Here is a 20,633-nt window from a genome sequence, read left to right as displayed (position 1 = left end):
TCCTTACTGTATCTTTTCAGTTATCCCTACCCGACATGTTCTGTATTTAGTTGTGTATCCAAACTGTAAGCTCTATCAGGACAGGGAGTTCATTTTGTTCACTGCTCTAGTCTAGGTCCCAGGACAACATCTAGCATGTTGTCGGGACTCAATAAATATTTGTTGGATGAGTGAATCGATAAAATGATAGAGACAGTGGTGTATTAGTGACTTCAGTGAAGACTGGCTTGTCTTTGCGCTTTTCATTCTCATTTGGCATCCATATTTCTGGATATTGCTTCATCTTGATATTGCAAAGCCAAAGCGTATGCTTTAACACAGCAGATGAAGTCCCCGAATAAGAAAGGCCGACTCTCAGGTTTGGAACAAGCCACCAGAATAAAGGTTTGTCTCCACCTTGATACGGTATGTATCACGGACCATAATTACGGTACATCTTATGGACAGTATGCTAATGAAGGGCATGGCAAAGGACGCACGCAGAGTTTAATTGGAAATCACCACTGCACTTGAGTCCAACCTTTCTGCACAGAGCCATTCATCATGAGTGACAGTCAGGAGAAGGAGGAGAAGCAGCAGATCCTTCCACAGACCGCTCTCCCGCTTGCTTGCCTCACCCCGTCATTCCGTTTACAGTCCTCTTTGTTGGCGGCAATCATTCCCAGAGGATGTCTTTATCACCATGGAAAAAACCCAAGTGACATCAGCAGCAGCACTTACAACTCTGCGCTCTGATCCAATAAGTAATGTGTGCTCAGGGCACGGGAGTGTTGAAGCAGCCCCTGATGTTATCAAGAACCAAACCTGGTCGGCAAGCTCCGGTCCTCCCTGTGAGCTGGTTAGACAAGCAGAAGCCCAGGCCTCACCCAGACCCGCATTTTAACACGATCTCCGGAAATGTGTATAAATACTGAAATTGGAAGAACATGGGTCTATGAGTTCTGACTAATGTCTAAAGCCAGCGACTCTTTAGGACATGTTTTAAAACCCTCAAATCACAAACACAATTCAACTAACGTGAGAAAACGAGGCTTTTCACTTCTCACCCAGGGGATGTAAGAGAAACAGAAGTTGAATTAACACACTGAATTGACCGATGTGGGTATGCAGTTTCTAAAGCTCTTATATGTAACTCTCACTTCATTTGCTGGAAGGTGCGTGTTATCATTACTGTTTTTCAGTAAAGCATATTCATATTCAGGAAACTGGACTGACTTTCCTCAGGTGACTCAGCTAGTAAACGGTATAAAAATTGCCAGGACCAGTTCTTAGACACCGCCCCCCAAACTCCAATCCAGTTCTCTTTTCTCTCATCATAAAATTGTCTCCCTTCTTTCTTTCCTTCCTTCCTTGGTAAAAGATGATACATAAGCACTCAACGCACGTTCCCCCGTTTCCCATAACCGAATCCCACATTCATTTAATGCCGCGCAGCTCTGAAGCAATCTATTTTTGATGATTCTTTGCAAATCACTTATTTGCATCTATCTGAAAGGCCCCTCCCTCTTGTGAATGTTCATCGTTTGGTTAATGTTGCAAAGATAAAAACTAAGTATGTCTTTGGGATCAGCTAAAGGAGTGTTCAGCATTGCAGCAATCTGTAAAGAGATCCCTAGTTAAGTGGTACCATTTAGCTTTAAATTAGGCTCATGAATATTTTTACGGCTACAAAGAAAAAAATGTAACATAATTTTGGGAGGAGGAATACATTGTAAGAATTTGAGAAGAGGGCCATACCCAGTAGTTTCCTAAAAAGGTCTTTCAAAGATACATGGGAAAGAAAGTATCCCTATTTGACTTAATGTGTGTTTGTGGTGGGGGTAGGGGTGGGGGTGCGGGGGACTGGGCGGGGGAGCTACAGAAGGTCATGCGTATGTACACACACAATTTGATCCTAATACCCACTTAAACATCTTTCTTTGCAACACTTTGGGACCTACACTATACATTTTAGCTGATGTGGCAGAATCTGTGGAAGACTGACAATAACAGCATTGTTATTATAAACAGTTTGTTTATAATCTGATTATAAACAGTTTTCCGTACACAGAATCAGTTATTAAATTAGAGTATACTTAGATGAGCTCCAGAATATCATGAATACTTGTGCTTTTAAATTCTTCTAGCAGATTCTTTGCTAAAAATAATTGAAGAGCTGAACGGTTTAAAAGCATTTAGTCTTCCACAAACCTCTCATTAAATGGCTGTTGGGGGGGGGGGCGGCGGGTACACAAAATATTAAATGTAACAGATTTTATAGTGTTTGTTTAGGTGCCTAAACCAGTTGTGTTTGGAAACCTGCAATCCGGTTTGGAGAAAACACGACTTGGGTAGTGTCTGTGCTCTCAACATGCCAGACGGCTGTAAGTTACAAAAGCAGGGCTCAAGAAATAACAGTTGACATTCTGTACCTGCACTAGTACGTCTCAAGGGTCCAAGCAATATGTATTGTCTATACATTGGGTACATCATGTGAATTCTCTACGTGATCCGTTTTTTCCGTCAGCCATACTTCATCGGCAATCATTTAATTGAAAATTGGAGCACTATAGGAGGTTTGTAGCTTATTGCCATTATTTAATATTTGTTTTATGACCAGCCAGGAAGGGGTTGTGGAAACCAGCAATTTTTCTCTTGGGGACTAGATACAATCAGAACCATCAACCCCGAGTATACATAAAACAGGATCTAAATCACATTTATCTCCCACCAGAGAACCAGAAACGCAGTGACTATGTCTCCAGAATTAAAAATTAATAGCCATAAAAGGGACTATAAAAGAGGTGAAAAGGATGTAGGTTTTGTAACAATACACAAGGAGCACCTAGAGGACAATTTATTTGCGTTTTGGAGCTGGAAAGTTACCAAGACGGTCAATTCTGTTTAACAGTTTTTAAAATGAAAAATGCTTGTTTGCAAAAACCAACTTGAATTCAGTTAAACTTTGTTGTGAAATGGAAGACCTTCAGTCTGAATTTCTTGTTCAACTGACAGTGAAAGGCAACCAGCTAATTGCAAAATCTATTCTGTGATGCTTGAGTGCAATCTTAGAAATAATATTATTTCAATAAGGGGTTGATGCTTCCGATTGTATCTAGTCCCCAATTCTGTGTTATTTGTAAAATCACATATTGACTCTTTCTAAGGGAAAATGTGCCTCGACCTTAAAATGAAAATAATGCAACCACAATATTTTCTAATTCATTTCATAATATGTTAGCACAAAGTCACTTATTTATCCATCTGGCATTACTTTTCACTACACTACATTTTTTAAAGAAACAAGGGTAGGAATGTTATCTGTTATATTTAATAGGACAGTTGGTACTCTGTGCTGGTAAAATTAATAGCATTTCACTGAATACAATTCCTTGTATGGCTGTAGATGAGAAGGATTATATTTTCTATTTGTATATACTATACTTACATTATGCATTTTCTAAGAATCTCGACACTTTGGGATCTTAACAAATGTCTGTTGAATGACTAACCATCATACATTCGTCTCCCAGACAAATGAACACAATAGGATGAACTGCATACTATTTATCCACACTGGTTGATGATGAACGGGAGGAAAAAGAGATCAGATGTTTTCCAACATCCTAAATTTAAACCACGCAATATCTTTTTGCTATTAGAGGAACATGAAGTGGAGAGATCTAGGGGACAAGCTAGAGCCGGGTTGCAGCTCACCTCTGCCTAGAGGAACAAGAAGCCTCTTCTCACCTCAGTCAGCACAGATCTGATTACTTCGGGACAGTTGCCGTCACGTCTCCTACAAATTGCCTTTAGATATGTATTTTTCAGGACGCCTGGGTCACTCAGTTGGTTGAGCGTCCGACTCTTGGTTTCAGCCCAGGTCATGATCTCACGGTTCGTGAGTTCGAGCCCCACGTCAGGCTCTGCACTGTGGGCCCGGAGCCTGCTTGGGATTCTCTACCTGCCTGTCTCTCTCCCTCACTCTCTCTCTCAAAAATAAATAAACTTACAAAAAATTCACTTCTAAAAAAAATTATATTTTTCATTTATAGGTCAAAGTGGCTGTCTTTAAAAAAAACAAATGAACCCTTACAGCCGAATCTTTCTTGCCCCAGACAGGATTATTGGTCCTTAAAGAATTTTATAAAACCCATTTTACAAAGGTCAAGAATGTATCAGTGTAAAGAAGACTTCGATGTGAAACCCAACTGTGTGGTTTATCGGCTGCCTATCTTTGGGAAAATTACAAAACCTCCACATGCCTCAGTTTCCTCATCAGAAAAATGTCAGTAGTTGTGAGGATTAAATGAGCTAATTCTTTGTTTTTAAAAATTTTTTTTAATGCTCGTTTATTTTTCAGAGACAGAGAGAGACAGAGCACAAGCCCAGAGAGAGAGGCAGAGAGAGAGGGAGACACAGGATCTGAAGCAGGCTCCAGGCTCTGAGCTGTCAGCACAGAGCCCGACGCGGGGCTTGAACTCACAGACCATAAGATCGTGACCTGAGCCAAAGTCGGGAGCTTCACCGACTGAGCCACCCAGGCGCCCCAGAATGTGCTAAGTCTTATAAAGAACATACAATAGTGCCCTTCACATATAACACTTAATAAATGTTAACTATTATTACTATTTCTCCTGACTTTGTTTGGTTGCTCTTACTCTTAGTTGTACTTTTTTTTTTAAGATGGAAAAACACATAGCGAGACTTACTGTGATGCTTTGTTATGTTTTATTTGCAAAGACAACAATATTCAGAAAAATTTTCAAAATTCCTAATGCTAGCACTATAACATAACTTTTTTGTTTGTATACATTTCTTTCCTTTTGTCATATGCATGCATTCTTCTATGCAGGTGAAATTAACCCATTGTCAAAAAACAAATTTCCTGTTTATATCCTGTTTTTATTTTCTGCTTGCCATAATCTATATATATTTTATATTTGTATTGGCTTAGTAATACTTTTTTAATGGCTACATAATATTTCAGGCTTTCCACTTTTCTGGATAATAGTATAATAGACAGTTTTGCTTTGTTGAAATATTTTCATAGTAAAAATTCTGAACAACAAACTAATAGTAATAACAACAACAACAACAAAAGCCACCACCTAGCCCTGTATTTCCATGGTGATTTCTGGTTACAGATTTTTGTGTTCTTATGTTCTGTAGTCCTCCCTAACCCACACCCCACTTAGGACCAAAGGATCTTCACAGCAGTCTAGGTATGTGCCTGACAGGGCAGGGTAGTATTGAGGGTTGGAAGCAAGCAAATGTTGACGTACTGGCTCTCTAAAAAATACAAACCCTGTTCTGTAGCATTTGCCCATTTCTATGGTGTAAATATTTCCTCCATGACTGATTTGCTGGTAGCTACCCGTTGTGTAAACAATTGGCTTGTGAAATCCCTGAAAATTTAACTGGCTCTTGGGAGCTGATATGAACTGGCTCCAACATAGCAGTGGACGTGAAGTTGAAGCCTTTTCAGATGTTTTACAGCAAGGGTATTCGATGGGCCAGCAACCTAACAGATCACACAGTTCATTCTAATACCTGTGCCTTTGCTGCTCAAAATGTGGTCTCAGGACCAGCAGCTTCAGCATCACTAGGATGTTGGACAGGAAAGCAGAATCGAGGACCCTACCTGTGATATACTGAATCAGAGTCTGCATTTTTACAAGACGCTAGGGTGATATGTGCACACACTAAAGTTTGAGAAGCACTGCTCCGCCTACAACAGTGACTTACTACCTGCACCTGAGAGGACGCCACGCTCACAGAGAGCTTATCCGTCCAGGGATATGCAGTCAGGTCAATGGTGTGCTTGGGTTCAACTGCAAGAAAGCCAGAGTCTCTCAATTAAAGAAAATATTAAGAATTAATCTATTTACTGACTCCTTCTGAAGTGTGAAGGCTGATACCCTACTCACTTGACATCTGGTAATAAGATCACATATGTGAACCCTGCTTGAATTTATATTCATTCTATTTTTTTTTTCAACGTTTATTTATTTTTGGGACAGAGAGAGACAGACAATGAACGGGGGGAGGGGTTAGAAAGAGAGGGAGACACAGAATCGGAAACAGGCTCCAGGCTCTGAGCCATCAGCCCAGAGCCTGACGTGGGGCTTGAACTCCCGGACCGCGAGATCGTGACCTGGCTGAAGTCGGACGCTTAACCGACTGCGCCACCCAGGCGCCCCTATATTCGTTCTAAATAATAAACACGTCATTGGCTGTGTTCCCCTCTACCATTGTTTCCTGAAATCAACTTTCTTTGTACATGAATCCTTGACTCAGAGTCTGCTTCTGGGATGTGTCAGCTAAGATCCTGTCACATAATCTGGGAGACACAAAGTGCTACTTTGGTCTGAGGAGGAGAAAAGACTGTCCAGCTGAGTTATCACTTGAGTAGACCCTCAGAAACCTACCAGGACTTCTAGAAGTGAGGATAAAAAAAAAGAAGAAAGAGACTCTTAATTAAAGGAGAAGGGGGAACAGCCTACTGTATGCTCAGGAAATAAGGAGAAACATATGTTTAGGAAATCAGTGTTTATTTTAAAAAATACTTTAAAATTCAACCAAATATGTAATTTGGGTGTGGTGCTCCTCAAAGCCTGGTTTGTGGACTGGCAGTGGTCCTTGAACTGTTACCAGTCCCAAAAGGGAAGTACAAAAAGTGACAGAGACAGTCTAGAAATGTTTATAGCAGAGTGACATAATTGTGACACTTTTATTGTATTGAACAAAAATATCAGTCCACAGTGCACTGGGGTGGGGGTGGGGACTATACAAAAATCTATAGTTTTTCACTATAGATAGTTTGAGAAGCACAGCTCTATAGGCTTTAATCCCCAAAAAAGAAAAAAAAAATCTATCATCTGAGAACTAAGCTATAAAACGGTTTATATGATGAGTACTCAGAGTACTCCTCCTTTAGGAGTTTCCCCGAAAGAGATCGTGCTTGCCCAGACCTTACAGAAGGCACCGTATTAATATATTGAAGGAAAGAAATGTCAATCTGGGAAGGGCTGACAGTTATATCAGCTAAAGAAAAGGAGCCCATCTATCTAACTTCAGTCCTAGAGGGAATCTCAGCCCCTGGCTTTTCCTCAGCCATTTGGGCAAGAATGGATCTTTGGAAGAGATCTGTAAAAATGCACCACATTTGTACGCACAGCTCCCCCAGGTCTGAGTCCGCAACCATCAACCAACCATCTAATTTGGTTTCCCATGTAGATCATTCACATGGAGCCCACTCTAGTCATGCAACATGAGTTACCTCGTCTATATCACAGGTATATTTCCCATGGTTTGGTTTTATACATCAGGCTTTGGAGTGCAAATAAAGTGAACTCCCCCCATAAAACACTGATCAAGTTTCGGAGTCTGGGTCTTGTAAATTCACTTACGGATGACACTAGCTGTAAGGTCTCATGCTATATGGCCGACCCATCCTCCCCTGAGGTGGTCCCCTGTGCTGAGCCCATCCATCTGAAATTTCTACAAGAGGATGGGGTCTCAGTCATGGAAGGTACTGGGTACTAAGTCAACTTGTTTAATAAATACATTCAGATCTGTGGAAAACCAAAGAATAAAATATGTGCTACAATGATCCATGGCCAGTCCCACGGACTGTCACTCAGGTTTCGGAACCTCTTGTCTCTTGCTCTGTGGATTCAATCAGATTCTCTATGTGAGGATGTCACTCCTAGAACATATTCAGATAAAAAAAATCTTGGGGCACTTGGGTGGCTCAATCAGTTAAATGTCTGACTCTTGATTTCGGCTCAGGTCATGATCTCGTGGCCATGAGATGAGCCCTGCCTTGGGCTCCGTGTTGGGCATGGAGGTGCTTAAGATTCTCTCTCTCCCTCTCCCTTTGCCCCTCCCCCACTTAGATGCACATGAGGCATGCACTTGCAGTCTCTCAATAAATAAATAAATAAATAAATAAATAAATAAATAAATAAGATTTAAAAAATCTGTAATCGTAGCCAGTAATTATTAAGTGCTTATTATGTGCACAGCAATGGTGCCAATCATAGTACATAGTCTTATTTAATGTTCCCAGTAATGCTTTGAAATGAGAACTGTTATTTCCATTATGCAGAGGAGGGCACTGAGGAACAGAGAGATTAAGTAACTTGCCCAAGGTCACAAAGTTAGTAAGTATTGAGGGCAAGATTCAAACGCAGGCTCTCTGACACAGCCTTGCTCTTGACCACTGTTCTATCCTGCTCTGCTTTTTGGTTTTCCAATACTTGTTTTCTCTATTGAATCAGAAAAACTGAGGATCATTAAAGTCTTTGTCTCAAGCAACCAAACCCAAATGGTAGGGAAAATGGAAACTCTGTCGTTTCAGAGTAGATCCATTCCGCTTGCTGGAACTGGAAGAATTCACTTTGCGATTTTCGTTCACATTCAGGTGTTTGAGCGTCGGCTGCTAGAAAGCCTCAAGTCTAGGGGCTTCATCTAGGCGGCTATATCCACACCAACGGGATTTTTAAAATTTTATACTCCCAGTTTCCTCACCTTTTAAGTTTTCTTTAAAATATTAAAAAAACTCCTAATGATAAAATACATCTTAAAATAGTATGAAAGGGTTAAGTGAAAAATAAGAATATCCATCTCTCCCATGTTCCCCACAATCCTATCCCATTTCTTAGTGTTAACATTACCAGTCGCTTACAGGTACGTCCATAAATGCTTCTAGGCATTCACAACTGACATTTTTTTGATAAGTATTACCACACTATATATGATACCCTATCTCTGTTTTTTTTTAACTCAACAACACATCTCTCACATAATTTCTACAAATGTATATAGATCTATCGAATGCTGCATTTCTTCATAGACACCTGTGTGGGACACTGGCAAAGCAGAGGCAGATAAAAGAAAGGAAGCAAGGGGGAAAAAAAGGAAGGAAAGGAAAAAGGAAAAAGGAAAAAGGAAAGGAGGAGGGAGGGAGGAAGTAAGGAAAGAACCAACTTTGATAAATTTATACAAAATGTGTTGCAAGATACTCTCACAATCTAAAAAAATCTAGAAAGAAGCTATTTTGATTTAGCACGAAAGGAGTTTTGAGTTTCATGGTTTAAATTTATTTTACATTGGAATTATGCATTACGGGAACACCATAACATTTTCAATGGGGGGGTTTAAATTCCATAAACCATCTCTGAAGCTAAACTCATTATTTAAAAAAAAATTTTTAATGTTTGTTTATTTTTGAGGAGAGAGAGAGAGAGAGAACAAGCAAGCAGGGGAGGGGCAGAGAGAGAGAGACAGAATCTGAAGTAGGCTCCAGGCTCTGAGCTGTCAGCACAGCGCCCGTCGCGGGGCTCAGACTCCCGGACCATGAGATCATGACCCGAGCCAAAGTTGGATGCTTAACCGCTAAACTCATTCTTTTTAATGGTCCCATCCATTTCACAGAAGTACCATATTTATTTAAGTCCCTATGAAGAGGCATGGACAAATTTACAATTTATGATTACAAACGACATCGCATGAATTTCTAGATCTGCATTTGTTTAGTTTTGCTTACCTGTATTGCATACATCGATATAGATGCCTATAAATTTCTACAAGTCCAACCCTTTCATTTTATTCTGAGAGTTCCTTGGCAATTCAAACGCTTTCTGGAACAAAGAAGAGAAAACAGAATTTCATACAAGAGGATCACAGTATTCATTCAGGTTTTAGGTAGAGGAGACAGTCCCTTTGGTTGCTCTAAATTTTAACTTCAGGAAATCTTGTTGGGAGAACACAACAAATTTCCTTGTATGTGGTAGAAAAGGTTAGAGAGTCTTTCATACAGGTGTAAGTTGGTGGAGTTTAGAATCTTCCAGAAAAGCCACCATTCACCAAATGATTTACCATTTTCAGCAGTAAATACTGCCATTACACACTCTTCAGTTTGCATATTTTTTATTTGCACTCCACACAGTAGCCCACAGGTACTAAGAAACAAGGAAGAAAGGCAAGATTCCTCATTAGCGTTTTTTGTTTGTTTTTATTACAACAGTCCTGTTGAGATCCAGTGGCTTTTTCACTAGGATGTGATAGGGGCCATTAATTCGGAGCCCTGAGCAGTAAGGCAGACTCAGAAATGAGAGTCCCTTTACTTTATTAAGAGATTCTTTTAAAAGTTCAGTGAACAGGACCCATTTTATTTCTGCTGCCTTATACTGAATTAAACTGCAGAACAAATACTCATGATGATGCAAAATCCTATTCTGTTTTACAAGCCAGCAACACTCTTGCCCTTGGAGAACATGCCAGTATATTAGGCAATTTGGACATACACATGAGGGCAGAATTTGGCTTGGGGTAATTAATTTCTAATTAATGATCTGAGGGTGAGTACAAATTGCACGTGTGCAAATACGCTCGTCTTTGAACATTCACACCAAGCTTCCTTTGGAGACACTAGCCTGGCTGTGTGGAAAAGATACAGTGTTCGGATGGTAGAACTCAGAATTTCCACAGGTCACCATTTTTCTTAACCCCAAGACTTTGTTTTCCAGAACTCGAATCCATTTTATATTTAGTTCCATTTTTGAAACTGGACAGCCATGTTGGAACCCCACGTTTCCCGGAGAATCTGCTGTTTCCACAGGGCAAAGCCCCAGGTCCCTGATTGCCTTGTAAGGAGTGACTCCCCACGATTATTTAATCCTTAGTACACATAGTTTACCTGATTAGTCACCAATACAGCTAATGTAAGACAAATACTCATCCTGGGAGGAGAATGTCTGTAACTTGAATAATGCCCAAGGGAATATGTATGACCTCACACCTCCAACCCAGACATTGTTTCACCCTACCCCACAACGCGTGAATTTCAATTATTTGTTCAGAAGGGCCATTCATAATTGCCTGGTGTAAGCCTGCCTTTAGGATGCAAAGCAGAAGACAATGAAAACGCTACCCTGCGAATTAGGGCAGCAGCACTTAAACATATAAATTAACTAGGCCTCTTTTCACATCGCCCCCTTTCTATTCTGAGAGGTTTCAGTCTGGTGACATCAAAGACAGGATTATGGGAGAAGATAAAAACTTGATCTAATGTCCATGTTTGAAGTCATGAAAGTCCTCCTCCCTCCATGGCAAAATAACCCTCTTCATAACACACACACAAAAACCGGGGTCCAGGTGCAAAGGGGTTGGGGGCGGGGTGAGGATGGGGGAAGGCCCCGGCTTCCCGAGGTTGTAGTAATAACTGGGTGTTAAAGCCCCACACTGCCAAATGTGCTAATAGATTGTTTGTAGGCCTGGGCGGGCTTTGTTCTGCAAATTAATATGTTAAGTCTTTCTTTTAAGCCCTTGTGATGTTGGGATGGTTCTTTAATGAGATTTTAACTGGGTTTCCCCTTACTGCCAGCAAAGACTAGAACAGAAATTTTTCTGAGGTGAAAGGAGAGTGATCTTTAACTTCATCCTCCTGAACAGACATTTCCTCTAATGTCATTCGTCAATCATATTTTTCGCCCCATAACAAACTATGTTACTTGTGTCCACTGCGTCAATGGGACACGAAGCATATGCATTCACATTAACTAATAGGCTTAAAAATGCCCTCGGATTAGTTTCTTTGGGGGTGAAAGTTTGCAGGAGGAACGTATACTATAATTTGACGACATTCTCTTACTTGGGAATTCACAGAAACTGTTTGAGATGAATACAAACCTTGGCCCTTTAAAAATATATGCAGCTGCATTGCCCGGCGTTGCAGCCTGAAAGATTTATTTTCAAAACTCTGCAAGCTACAGCCCCATGACTTTTAAAGTCTTTAGTTCTTTAAGCACTAAATCAGCATTCAAGTGGCCGGTTAATCTCCCAAGGGCCAAAATGAAGTGCTCCGGCCTAGTTTAGGACACAGACTGACTGTTGGAAAACTCTTTCTTAGCACCAAACCTAGTAAGCACGGAATATAAACAGAGCAATTTTGGACAAAATTGCCGTACGAGCTTCCTTCTTCACTTTCTCCTTTTTTCTTACTCTGCAGACTTGTGCGCACTTGAATCAAAAGCCAGAAAAACGGATTTTATGGTGGGGAGGGAGGCAGCATGTATTATGACTTCGTCTGACACACTTAGTTGTTTAGTTTCAATAACTATGAAAAGCTCTTGGTTCCTCTGTATTCCCAGCCTCCTTGAGTGCAGGTGTCAGAGTCTTTCTTATTGCTTTTCATATACTATGATTGGGACAGCTCCAAAGGAAAAAGGCAGCCTATCACGGCAAGTACGTTCCATTCTGGACAATGGCTCTGCCTAACATTTGAAGAGGCCTTTAATCTCCTTATATTTATCTAAGTTTAACAGAAAAATTAAACCTCCTAGGTCTACCGAAAGGTCTCTGCTATGTGATAGTTGGCGTGGGTCTCACTGTTTTCTGGAAAAGACAGATTTAAAGAAGGAAACCAAAGGAGCCCAACAGCTTAGATCTCTGAGCAGCTGATGACTTGCACCAGCCTCAGTGTTGCCTCCTTACACATGCCTCAGTTTTATGTTTTTATACTTACCTTATATGTTATTTGGTTAAATGGGATAAAGGTCAATTGCTTATTCTCTTGAAGAACATGTGTCAGCCTCCTAATTTCTATTTCCAAAGGCATTTAAAAAGTTATCCCATACAAAACTTGAAAACTCATGTAGAGATGTTACAAAAATGGTCTACAATTAGTTTTTAGAATATAAGCCACATACTAGAAACTGGTAAAATAGACTCTTCTCTAAGGAATCTTGGTAAAGAAACTTTCGCTCAGTGCCAATATTCACGGATTTCTCTATCTTCAAAATCCTTTCTGTTCTGGAATGGTCCTCCAAGGTACAACCAGACCTATGTAATCTATTTTCCTCAAAACCCTCCAAAACATGAATTGCCATGCCTTGAATGTTGATTATCTCATGGCCTCAGGTAAATGCTCAGCCTTTGTAAACAATTCTGTTGGGAACCTGTGGCTGGGATGTGTCTCTATGCCCCATTGTTAAATCATAACCACGAGTCAGACATTCTTTCCCAGACGACCCATTCGCTAGCATACACGCTCCCATGGTATTTCTTCTAGGCTTGGTACTTGACCTTTGCTATTCAGTGAGAACAAGAGAAGATAAAATATGAGTTTGCTATACTTCCTGAATCATTGGAATAGCTCTGAGATGTACGAACTTGAACCAGAGTGACTTAGAGGAGAGCTTCAGGACTTCCTGATTATCATAGAGTTAGATCTTCCATTGGGGCACACACTTCCAGTCTGGTTCCGGGCGTTGTCGCTACTGTGTAAATTCTTGCAAGGTTAAAGTCAAAGCTTTTCATTTCCTGATGGGGTTCTGGAGAACTTGGTGGGTGATTTCTAGGACAATGAAGGAGGGAGCAACTCTAATTCTTTAAGGGGTCCTTGAAGGTCCTTGTAAGCACAGTAGTTCAGGTTGGCCCACCCTTCATGATGATGATGATGATGATGATGATGATGATGATGATGGTAATGACTCACATTTACAGTGATGATGGGGGTTGCTTGAAACGTTCTTCAATCAGGTCAGTTCTTGGGACAAGTCGGCGTGAAAGCGACTGATCATTTAACGTGTTCTCCATACCCTGCATTGCTGGTTATGCAGCTTTCATGCTCTCATTTCTCCAAGTTCCCAACCGATGAGAAGCTGAAAGACCATGTGACGCACATTCCATGCCAGGCATCTGGAAGATTGGTAAGTAAGTAGATTGGTAAGTCAAAGCAAGCGAGATTGGTAGTCAAAGAAACTGGAACGTACGCAGAGAAACAGCAGTTATCATTAATGAGATCTGCCTAGCTAGCTGATTCTGTATGTTTTCTGTCTACTTCATCAGTCATTAAGGGAAAAGCATTGAAATATCCAACTATAACTGCAGAGCTATCTAATTCTTCTTTCAGTTATGTCATTTTCACTTGATGTATTTTGGGGTCTTATGCATTTGTTTTGAGTAGCAGACGTTGGTTGCTTTCTTAAGGTTTTATCACCAACGTTATTAGAAAAAGCAAACTCAAGTGTAGAAACCTTGACAAAGAGACTAATGTTAATTAGCAACTGATGATAATTGGTGCACCTGGGCGGCTCAGTTGGTTGAGGCTCAGACTCTTGGTTGAGACTCCGGTCACGGTCTTGTGGTTCATGGGATGGAGCCCCACACTGGGGTCTGCGCTGGGAGTGCACAGCCTGCTTGGGATTCTCTTCTCTCTCTCTCTGACCCTCCCCTGCTCTTTCTCTCTCTCTCCCAAAATAAATAAACATTAAAAAAAAGAACCTGATAATCGTTATCAAAATCTAAACATCTTGTTTCTTTACAAGACTAAATATAGTGCGTGTGCGTCTGTCTGCCTGCTCATGGGCACGAGGAACAGTCTTCTCCATTTGAGTAACAGTGGAGATAAAAGTTGCCAGAAATTCTACTGCAGAAATGTGTGTGACTTCCACTGTTCCCATCAGTAAGAGGGGATACCTTTTCTATAACATCTAAAACATACAAAGCTATGAATCCATTTACTTCATTATAATCTTTCTGCAAAGGGATAAAACTGGATCTACACCTCACATTCTGCATTACTTGATACGTAAGAAAGGAGGGAAAAGAAGAATGCATATATGTAGTTCCTTAAGTTTGTAAAATAAAGCTCCAGAAAGACAAATCAGAAATGAATAAAAATAGTTACCTATGGGAATAGAGGGGAGAGGGGTGGGAAGTGAGATTTCTCTTAAGTATATCTTTTAATATACTTTATTTTGCTGCTTTATTGAAGTATGATTGGCACATGAAAAGCTGTACATATCTAATATGTGCGACCTGGTGAGTTTGGGCATAAGTACCCCTATGAAACCACCACCATCAAGGCCATAAACACAACCAAAACTTCCCAAAAGTTTCTTTCTACACCCTTCATGACAATGATGATGATGATAATGATGATGGCAATGATAATGTCTGTGTGATAAGAGGACTTAACACAAGACCTACCTTCTTAGCAAATTCTGAATATACAATACAGTATTGTAGCTATGAGCACCAGGCTATCTAGTAGAAATTCTATTTATCTTTCGTAACTGAAACTTTGTACCCTTTGATCATCATCTCCCCGCCTTCTATTCCCCCTAACCCCTGATAACCATTCTACTCTCTGCTTCTATGTATTGGACTATTTTAGGTTCTACATATAAATGCGATGATTCAGTACTTGTCTTTCCAAGTCTGGTTTACTTTATTCAGAGTAATGTCCTTCAGATCCATTGTGTTGTTGCAAATGGCAGGATTTCTTTCCTTTTTAAAGGCAGAATAATTTTCCATTGTATGTATATACTACATTTTTGTCTGAGAGAAAGAGAGAGAGAGAGCGAAAGAGAGAGAGAGCGTGCACGCTCAATGGAGGGGCAGAGGCAGAGGGGGAGTATCCTAAATAGGCTCTATGCCTAGCGTGCAGCTCTACTCCAGGCTTGATCTCACGATGGTGATCCATGGCCTGAGCCAAAATCAAGATTTGGAAGCTTAACTCCCTGAACCACCCAGGCACCCCTACACTACATTTTCTTTATCCATTCATCTGTTGATGAACATTTAGGTTGTTTCCATATCTTGGCATCGTGAATAATGTCGCAGTGAACATGGGAGGGTGGATTTCTCCTTAAGACCCTGCTTTCAATTCTTTTGCATGTATACACAAAAGTGTGATTGCTGGATCATATGATAGCCCTGTTTTTAAATTTTAGGATCTTCCACACTATCGTCCATAAATGCTGTATCGCTGTACATTCCCACCAACAGACCAGGGTTCCCTTTTTTCCACGTCCTTACAAACGTCTTGTTCTCTTTTGCTTTTATAATAACGACCACCCTTACAGGTGTGAGATATTATCTCGTGGTTTTAATTTGCATTTCCCTAATAATTAATGATGTTGAGCACCTTTTCACATACCTGTTGGTCACAGGTATGTTTCCTTTGGAGAAATGTCTATTCAAGTCCTTTGCCCTTTTTAAAATGTATTTTGATGAATTTTTTGTTGTTGTCATTCCGTTGTAGGAGTACTTTATATATTTTGATTATTAACCTCTTATCAGATACATGGTTTGCAAGTATTTTCTCTCATTCTACAGGTTGCCTTTTAATTCGCTGATTGTTTTCTTTGCTGTGGCATTTTAGTTTGATGTATATTTTTGTCTAATTTTAAGTTTTGCTTATTTTTGCTTTTGTTGTTTGTGCTTTTGGTGTCATACCCCCAAAAATCATTCGTTGCCAATGCCAATGTCAAGGAGCTTTCCCTCTATGTGTTCTTTGAGGAGTTTTATTTAATGCTCACGTTTAAGCATTCAATCCATTCTGAGTTGATTTTTCTTTAAGGTGTAAGATAGGGGTCCATTTCATTCTTCTGTGTGTGGTTGCACAGTTTTCCCAACACCATTCATTGAAAACATTATCCTTTCCCCATTTTGCAATCTTGGTGCCCTCGTCAAAAATTAATTGACCAGGGGCGCCTGGGTGGCGCAGTCGGTTAAGCGTCCGACTTCAGCCAGGTCACGATCTCGCGGTCCGTGAGTTCGAGCCCCGCGTCAGGCTCTGGGCTGATGGCTCAGACCCTGGAGCCTGTTTCCCATTCTGTGTCTCCCTCTCTCTCTGCCCCTCCCCCGTTCATGCTCTCTCTCTGTCCCAAAAATAAATAAACGTTGAAAAAAAAATTAAAAAAAATTAATTGACCATATACGTGCAGATTTATTTCTGGGCTCTCTATTTTGTCCCATTTATCTAACGTCTATTTTTATGCCAACATCTTATTGCTTTCATTGCTATAGCTTTGTAATATAGTTTGAAATCAGGAGGTGTGATGTCTCTGGTTTTGTTCTTCTTGCTCAAGATTGTTTTGGCTATTTAGGGTCTTTTTTTTTTTTTTTTTTTTTTTAATTTGGGATTCTATATAATCTCCTTACAAAAATAGGATTGTTTAACAGAGAGGGAGGCAAACCATAAGAGACTCTTCAATACCGAGCACAAACTGAGGGTTGATGGGGGTGGGAGGTTGGGAGTTGGTGGGGTGGAGAAAATGGATGATGGGTACTGAGGAGGACAAGTGTTGGGATGAGCACTGGGTGTTGTATGTTAAGTGATGAATCATGGGAATCTACTCCTGAAGCCAAGACTACACTGTATGTTAGCCGACTTGACAATGAAAAAAAAAAGGATTTTTTTCTATTTCTGTGAAAAATACCATTTGAATTTTTATAGAGATTGCACTGAATCTGTAGATTGCTTTGGGCAGTATGAACACTATTAATTCTTTCAATCCATGAGCATGGGGTATCTTTCCATTTATTTGTTTCTTCTTCACTTCATCAGTGTTTTATTGTTTTCAGGCTGAGCATCTTTTACCTCCTTGGTTAAATTTATTCCTAAGTATCTCACTCTTTTTGATGCTATTTTAAACGGGATTGTTTTCTTTATTTTGCAAACGGTGCATGGTTACTGTATAGAAACAGAATTGATTTTTATATATTTGCTTTTGCTGTCTTTATCATTTCTAGCAGTTTTTTTTGCTGGTATTTTAGGCTATTCTGTATATTATTCCATGTCAGCTGTGAACAGAGACATTTCTACTTTTCCCTATCTGCTTTGGATGTCATTTATTTTTGTTTCTTGACTGATGCCTCTGGCTAGAACTTCAGCACTACATTGAATAGAATTGGCAAGGGTGGACATCCTCGTATTGTTCCTGATCTTAGAGAAAAAGCTTTCAGCTTTTCATCATTGAGTATGTTGTCAGGTGTGGATTGATCATATGTGGCCTTTATATGTTGAGATACATTCCTTCTATACCTAATTTGCTGAGAGCTTTTTTGTTTTGTAAGTTTCTTTCTCTAGAGAGATAAAGAGCATGAGCAGTGGAGGGGCAGAGCGAGAGAGGGAGAGGGAATCCCACGCAGGCTCCGCACTGTCAGTACAGAGCCTGATATGTGGCTTGAACTCAAAAACTTGAGACCACGATCTAAGCCAAAACCAAGAGTCAGACACTTAACCAACTGAGCCACTCAGGCACCCCTGTTGAGAGTTTGAACAAATGCTGAATTTTGTCAAATTTTTTCTCTTCATCTGTTGAGGCGATCATACAATTTTTATCCTTCATTCTGTTAATGTAGTAATTCACATTTATTGATTTCCTTAATGTTGGATAATCTTTACATCCCAGGGAAAAAAATCCCACCTGGTCATAGTGTATGATCCTTTAACATATTGTTGAATTTAGTTTGCTAGTATTTGTTGAGGGTATTTGCATCTATGTTCATTTATCAGGGATATTGTCCTGTAATTTTCTTCTCTTGTAGTGTCCTCATCTGGCTTTGGTATAAGGGTAATGCTGGCCTTATAAATTGGGTTTGGCTGTGTTTCCTTCCACTTCAAGGTTTTGGAAGAATTTGATAAGGATGGGCCTTAATTCTTCAAATGTTTTGTAGAATTCACTAGTAAAGGCATTCTGAGTCTGTGTACTTTAAAAAAATTTTTTTAGTGTTTATATTTGAGAGAGAGAGAGAGAGAGAGAGAGAGAGAGAGAGACAGAACAAGAGTGGGGGAGGGGCAGAGAGAGAGGGAGACACAGACTCTGAAGCAGGCTCCAGGCTCTGAGCTGTCAGTGCAGAGTCCGATGGGGGCTCGAACTCACAAACCATGAGATCGTGACCTGAGCCAAAGTCCAATGCATAGCCAACTGAGCCACCTAGGTGCCCCTTGAGTCTGTATTCTTTTATTCTTAATTTAATAAATTTTAATTTTGGTAAAATACACATCACAGGAAATGTACCATCGGAGCCATTTTTAAATGTATAGTTCAGTAGTGTGAACTAATTCACATTGTTGTGCGTTCAATCTTCAAAATTCTTCTCATCTTGAGAACTAAAACTGCATCTGTTAAACAACTTTTCATTCTGTGCTTCCCCCAACCCCTGGCAACCATTATTCTTTCTCTATGAATTTTTTACTTTAGGTACCTCATAGAAGTGGGATCATACAGTAGGTATCTTTTTGTGACTGGCTTATTTCACTTATCATAATGTCCTCAAGGTTCATCCATTCAGCATGTGGCAGAATTTCCTTCATCTTTAAGGCTGAATAATATTCTATTGTGTGAATGTACCACATTTTGTGTCTCCATTCATCCATCAGTATGCACTTGGGTTCCTTCCACCTTTTGGCTCCTGTGAATAACGCTACTTTAAACATGAGCGTACAAATTTCTGTTCGAGTTCTTGCTTTCAATTTTTTGGGGTATCTATCTTGTCATATACTTTAAACGTTGAACTCTATAAGTGTTCTTTTGATAAAAAGGTAAAAGCAGTCAAAAAGAAAAACCCTAGGGGCACCTGGATGGCTCAGTCAGTTGTGCATCTGACTCTTGATCTTGGCTCAGGTCATGTTCCCAGGGTCGTGGGATCGAGCCCTGTGTCAGGCTCTGCTCTGAGCATGGAGCCTGCTTGAGATTCTCTCTCTCCCTCTGCCTATCTCCCCTGCTCTCTTTTTCCCTCTTCTAAAAGGGTATAATAATAATAAATAAATAAAAAGTAAAAAAAAAAAGAAAAACTCTAAAATTGAAATCAATCCCCCCCCCCCCCCAGTTAAAAGCACACGATAAGTTGGTGTCATAACCACATGGAGAAAAATAATTATTTTAAACTTTTTACAGAAGGATGAAAGCCAGTCAATGGAGACGGAAGGGTAAACGGAAGGATCATCAATGGATTATAAAGCCATCAGATGAAAAGATGCAGTAGAAGAGTGTATTTTAAGGATGCCAAAGCGTAATCCCACAGATGTCTTGCTAATTTCAAGGAGAATGAAACATCTTTACAAAGGCAAGATCTCATCTTACATTAGAATAACACACCTGACATCATGTACCCCAAACACAAAAGCATCACCTCTGAAATATTTCTGCCAAAACCTATTCAAACCCTCAAACCTTAAGTTTACAGCAACTATAAGGGCTAGAGGAACAGGTTAATGACTCCAAGTGTCAACAATCCAACACATACAGAATGTGGAACATTACACAAAAACTTCTCAGTATCTTCAAAAATGCTGGCATCACACACACACACAAAAGAGGGATAGGGAAAGTTTCTTCTAGAATAAAAAACACTAATGAGACGCAACCAGCATATACGTTGTCTTAAACTGGTTTAGAAGAGATCAGTCATAGGAAACACGTTTGAAACAAATGGGAGAATTTGAATGTGGATTGCATATTATATGATATTAGGGTAATAGTTTTAATTTTCTTAGGTATGCTAAGCATATGTGATTATGTAAGAGAATGTTCTTATTCTTAGAAGATATACACTACAGTATTTAGTAGTGAAGGGTCGCTATAAATTCAAATATGCCAAAATATGTTAACAACTAGGTAGCAGGTATATGGGGGTTGAGTCTAAGTGAGGATGGGTCTATGGCTGTCCACTGCCCTATTTTTTCAAATGCTTTCATCTTCTCTGTATATTTATTTTTATAATATATGGTTGGAAAAGTAAAAGATCAAGTTTTGAGAATCAGCACAAAAAAACTATATAAAAGATGACCGGCAGAGGCTCCCCTAAAACTCCACATCAGGGGATTGTCTCAGTTGAGCTGTGAAGAGGGA

General features: G+C 39.9%; 2 long non-coding RNA genes across 2 annotated transcripts in view; one reads left to right on the top strand and one right to left on the bottom strand.

Moving 5' to 3' along the window:
• The window catches only part of LOC109493609, a 53,703-nt gene extending 40,649 nt beyond the window's left edge, over positions 1-13,054 (bottom strand). The window contains exons 1-2 of the long non-coding RNA XR_002147885.3: positions 12,512-13,054; positions 9,533-9,626 (exon numbers count right to left, since the gene is read on the bottom strand). This is a non-coding gene — a long non-coding RNA (uncharacterized LOC109493609). The remainder of the gene's footprint in view (positions 1-9,532; positions 9,627-12,511) is intronic.
• On the top strand, positions 13,017-20,148 carry LOC109493610. Its single transcript, XR_002147887.3, has 2 exons — positions 13,017-13,697; positions 19,680-20,148. It is a non-coding gene; the product is annotated as an uncharacterized LOC109493610 (long non-coding RNA).
• Positions 20,149-20,633: the final 485 nt, after the last annotated feature.

The sequence above is a fragment of the Felis catus genome, chromosome D4, assembly GCF_018350175.1.
Source record: "Felis catus isolate Fca126 chromosome D4, F.catus_Fca126_mat1.0, whole genome shotgun sequence".
NCBI lineage: Eukaryota > Metazoa > Chordata > Mammalia > Carnivora > Felidae > Felis > Felis catus.
Note: the sequence above shows the minus strand (reverse complement) of the source record. Positions and strands in the feature narration are given on the sequence as shown.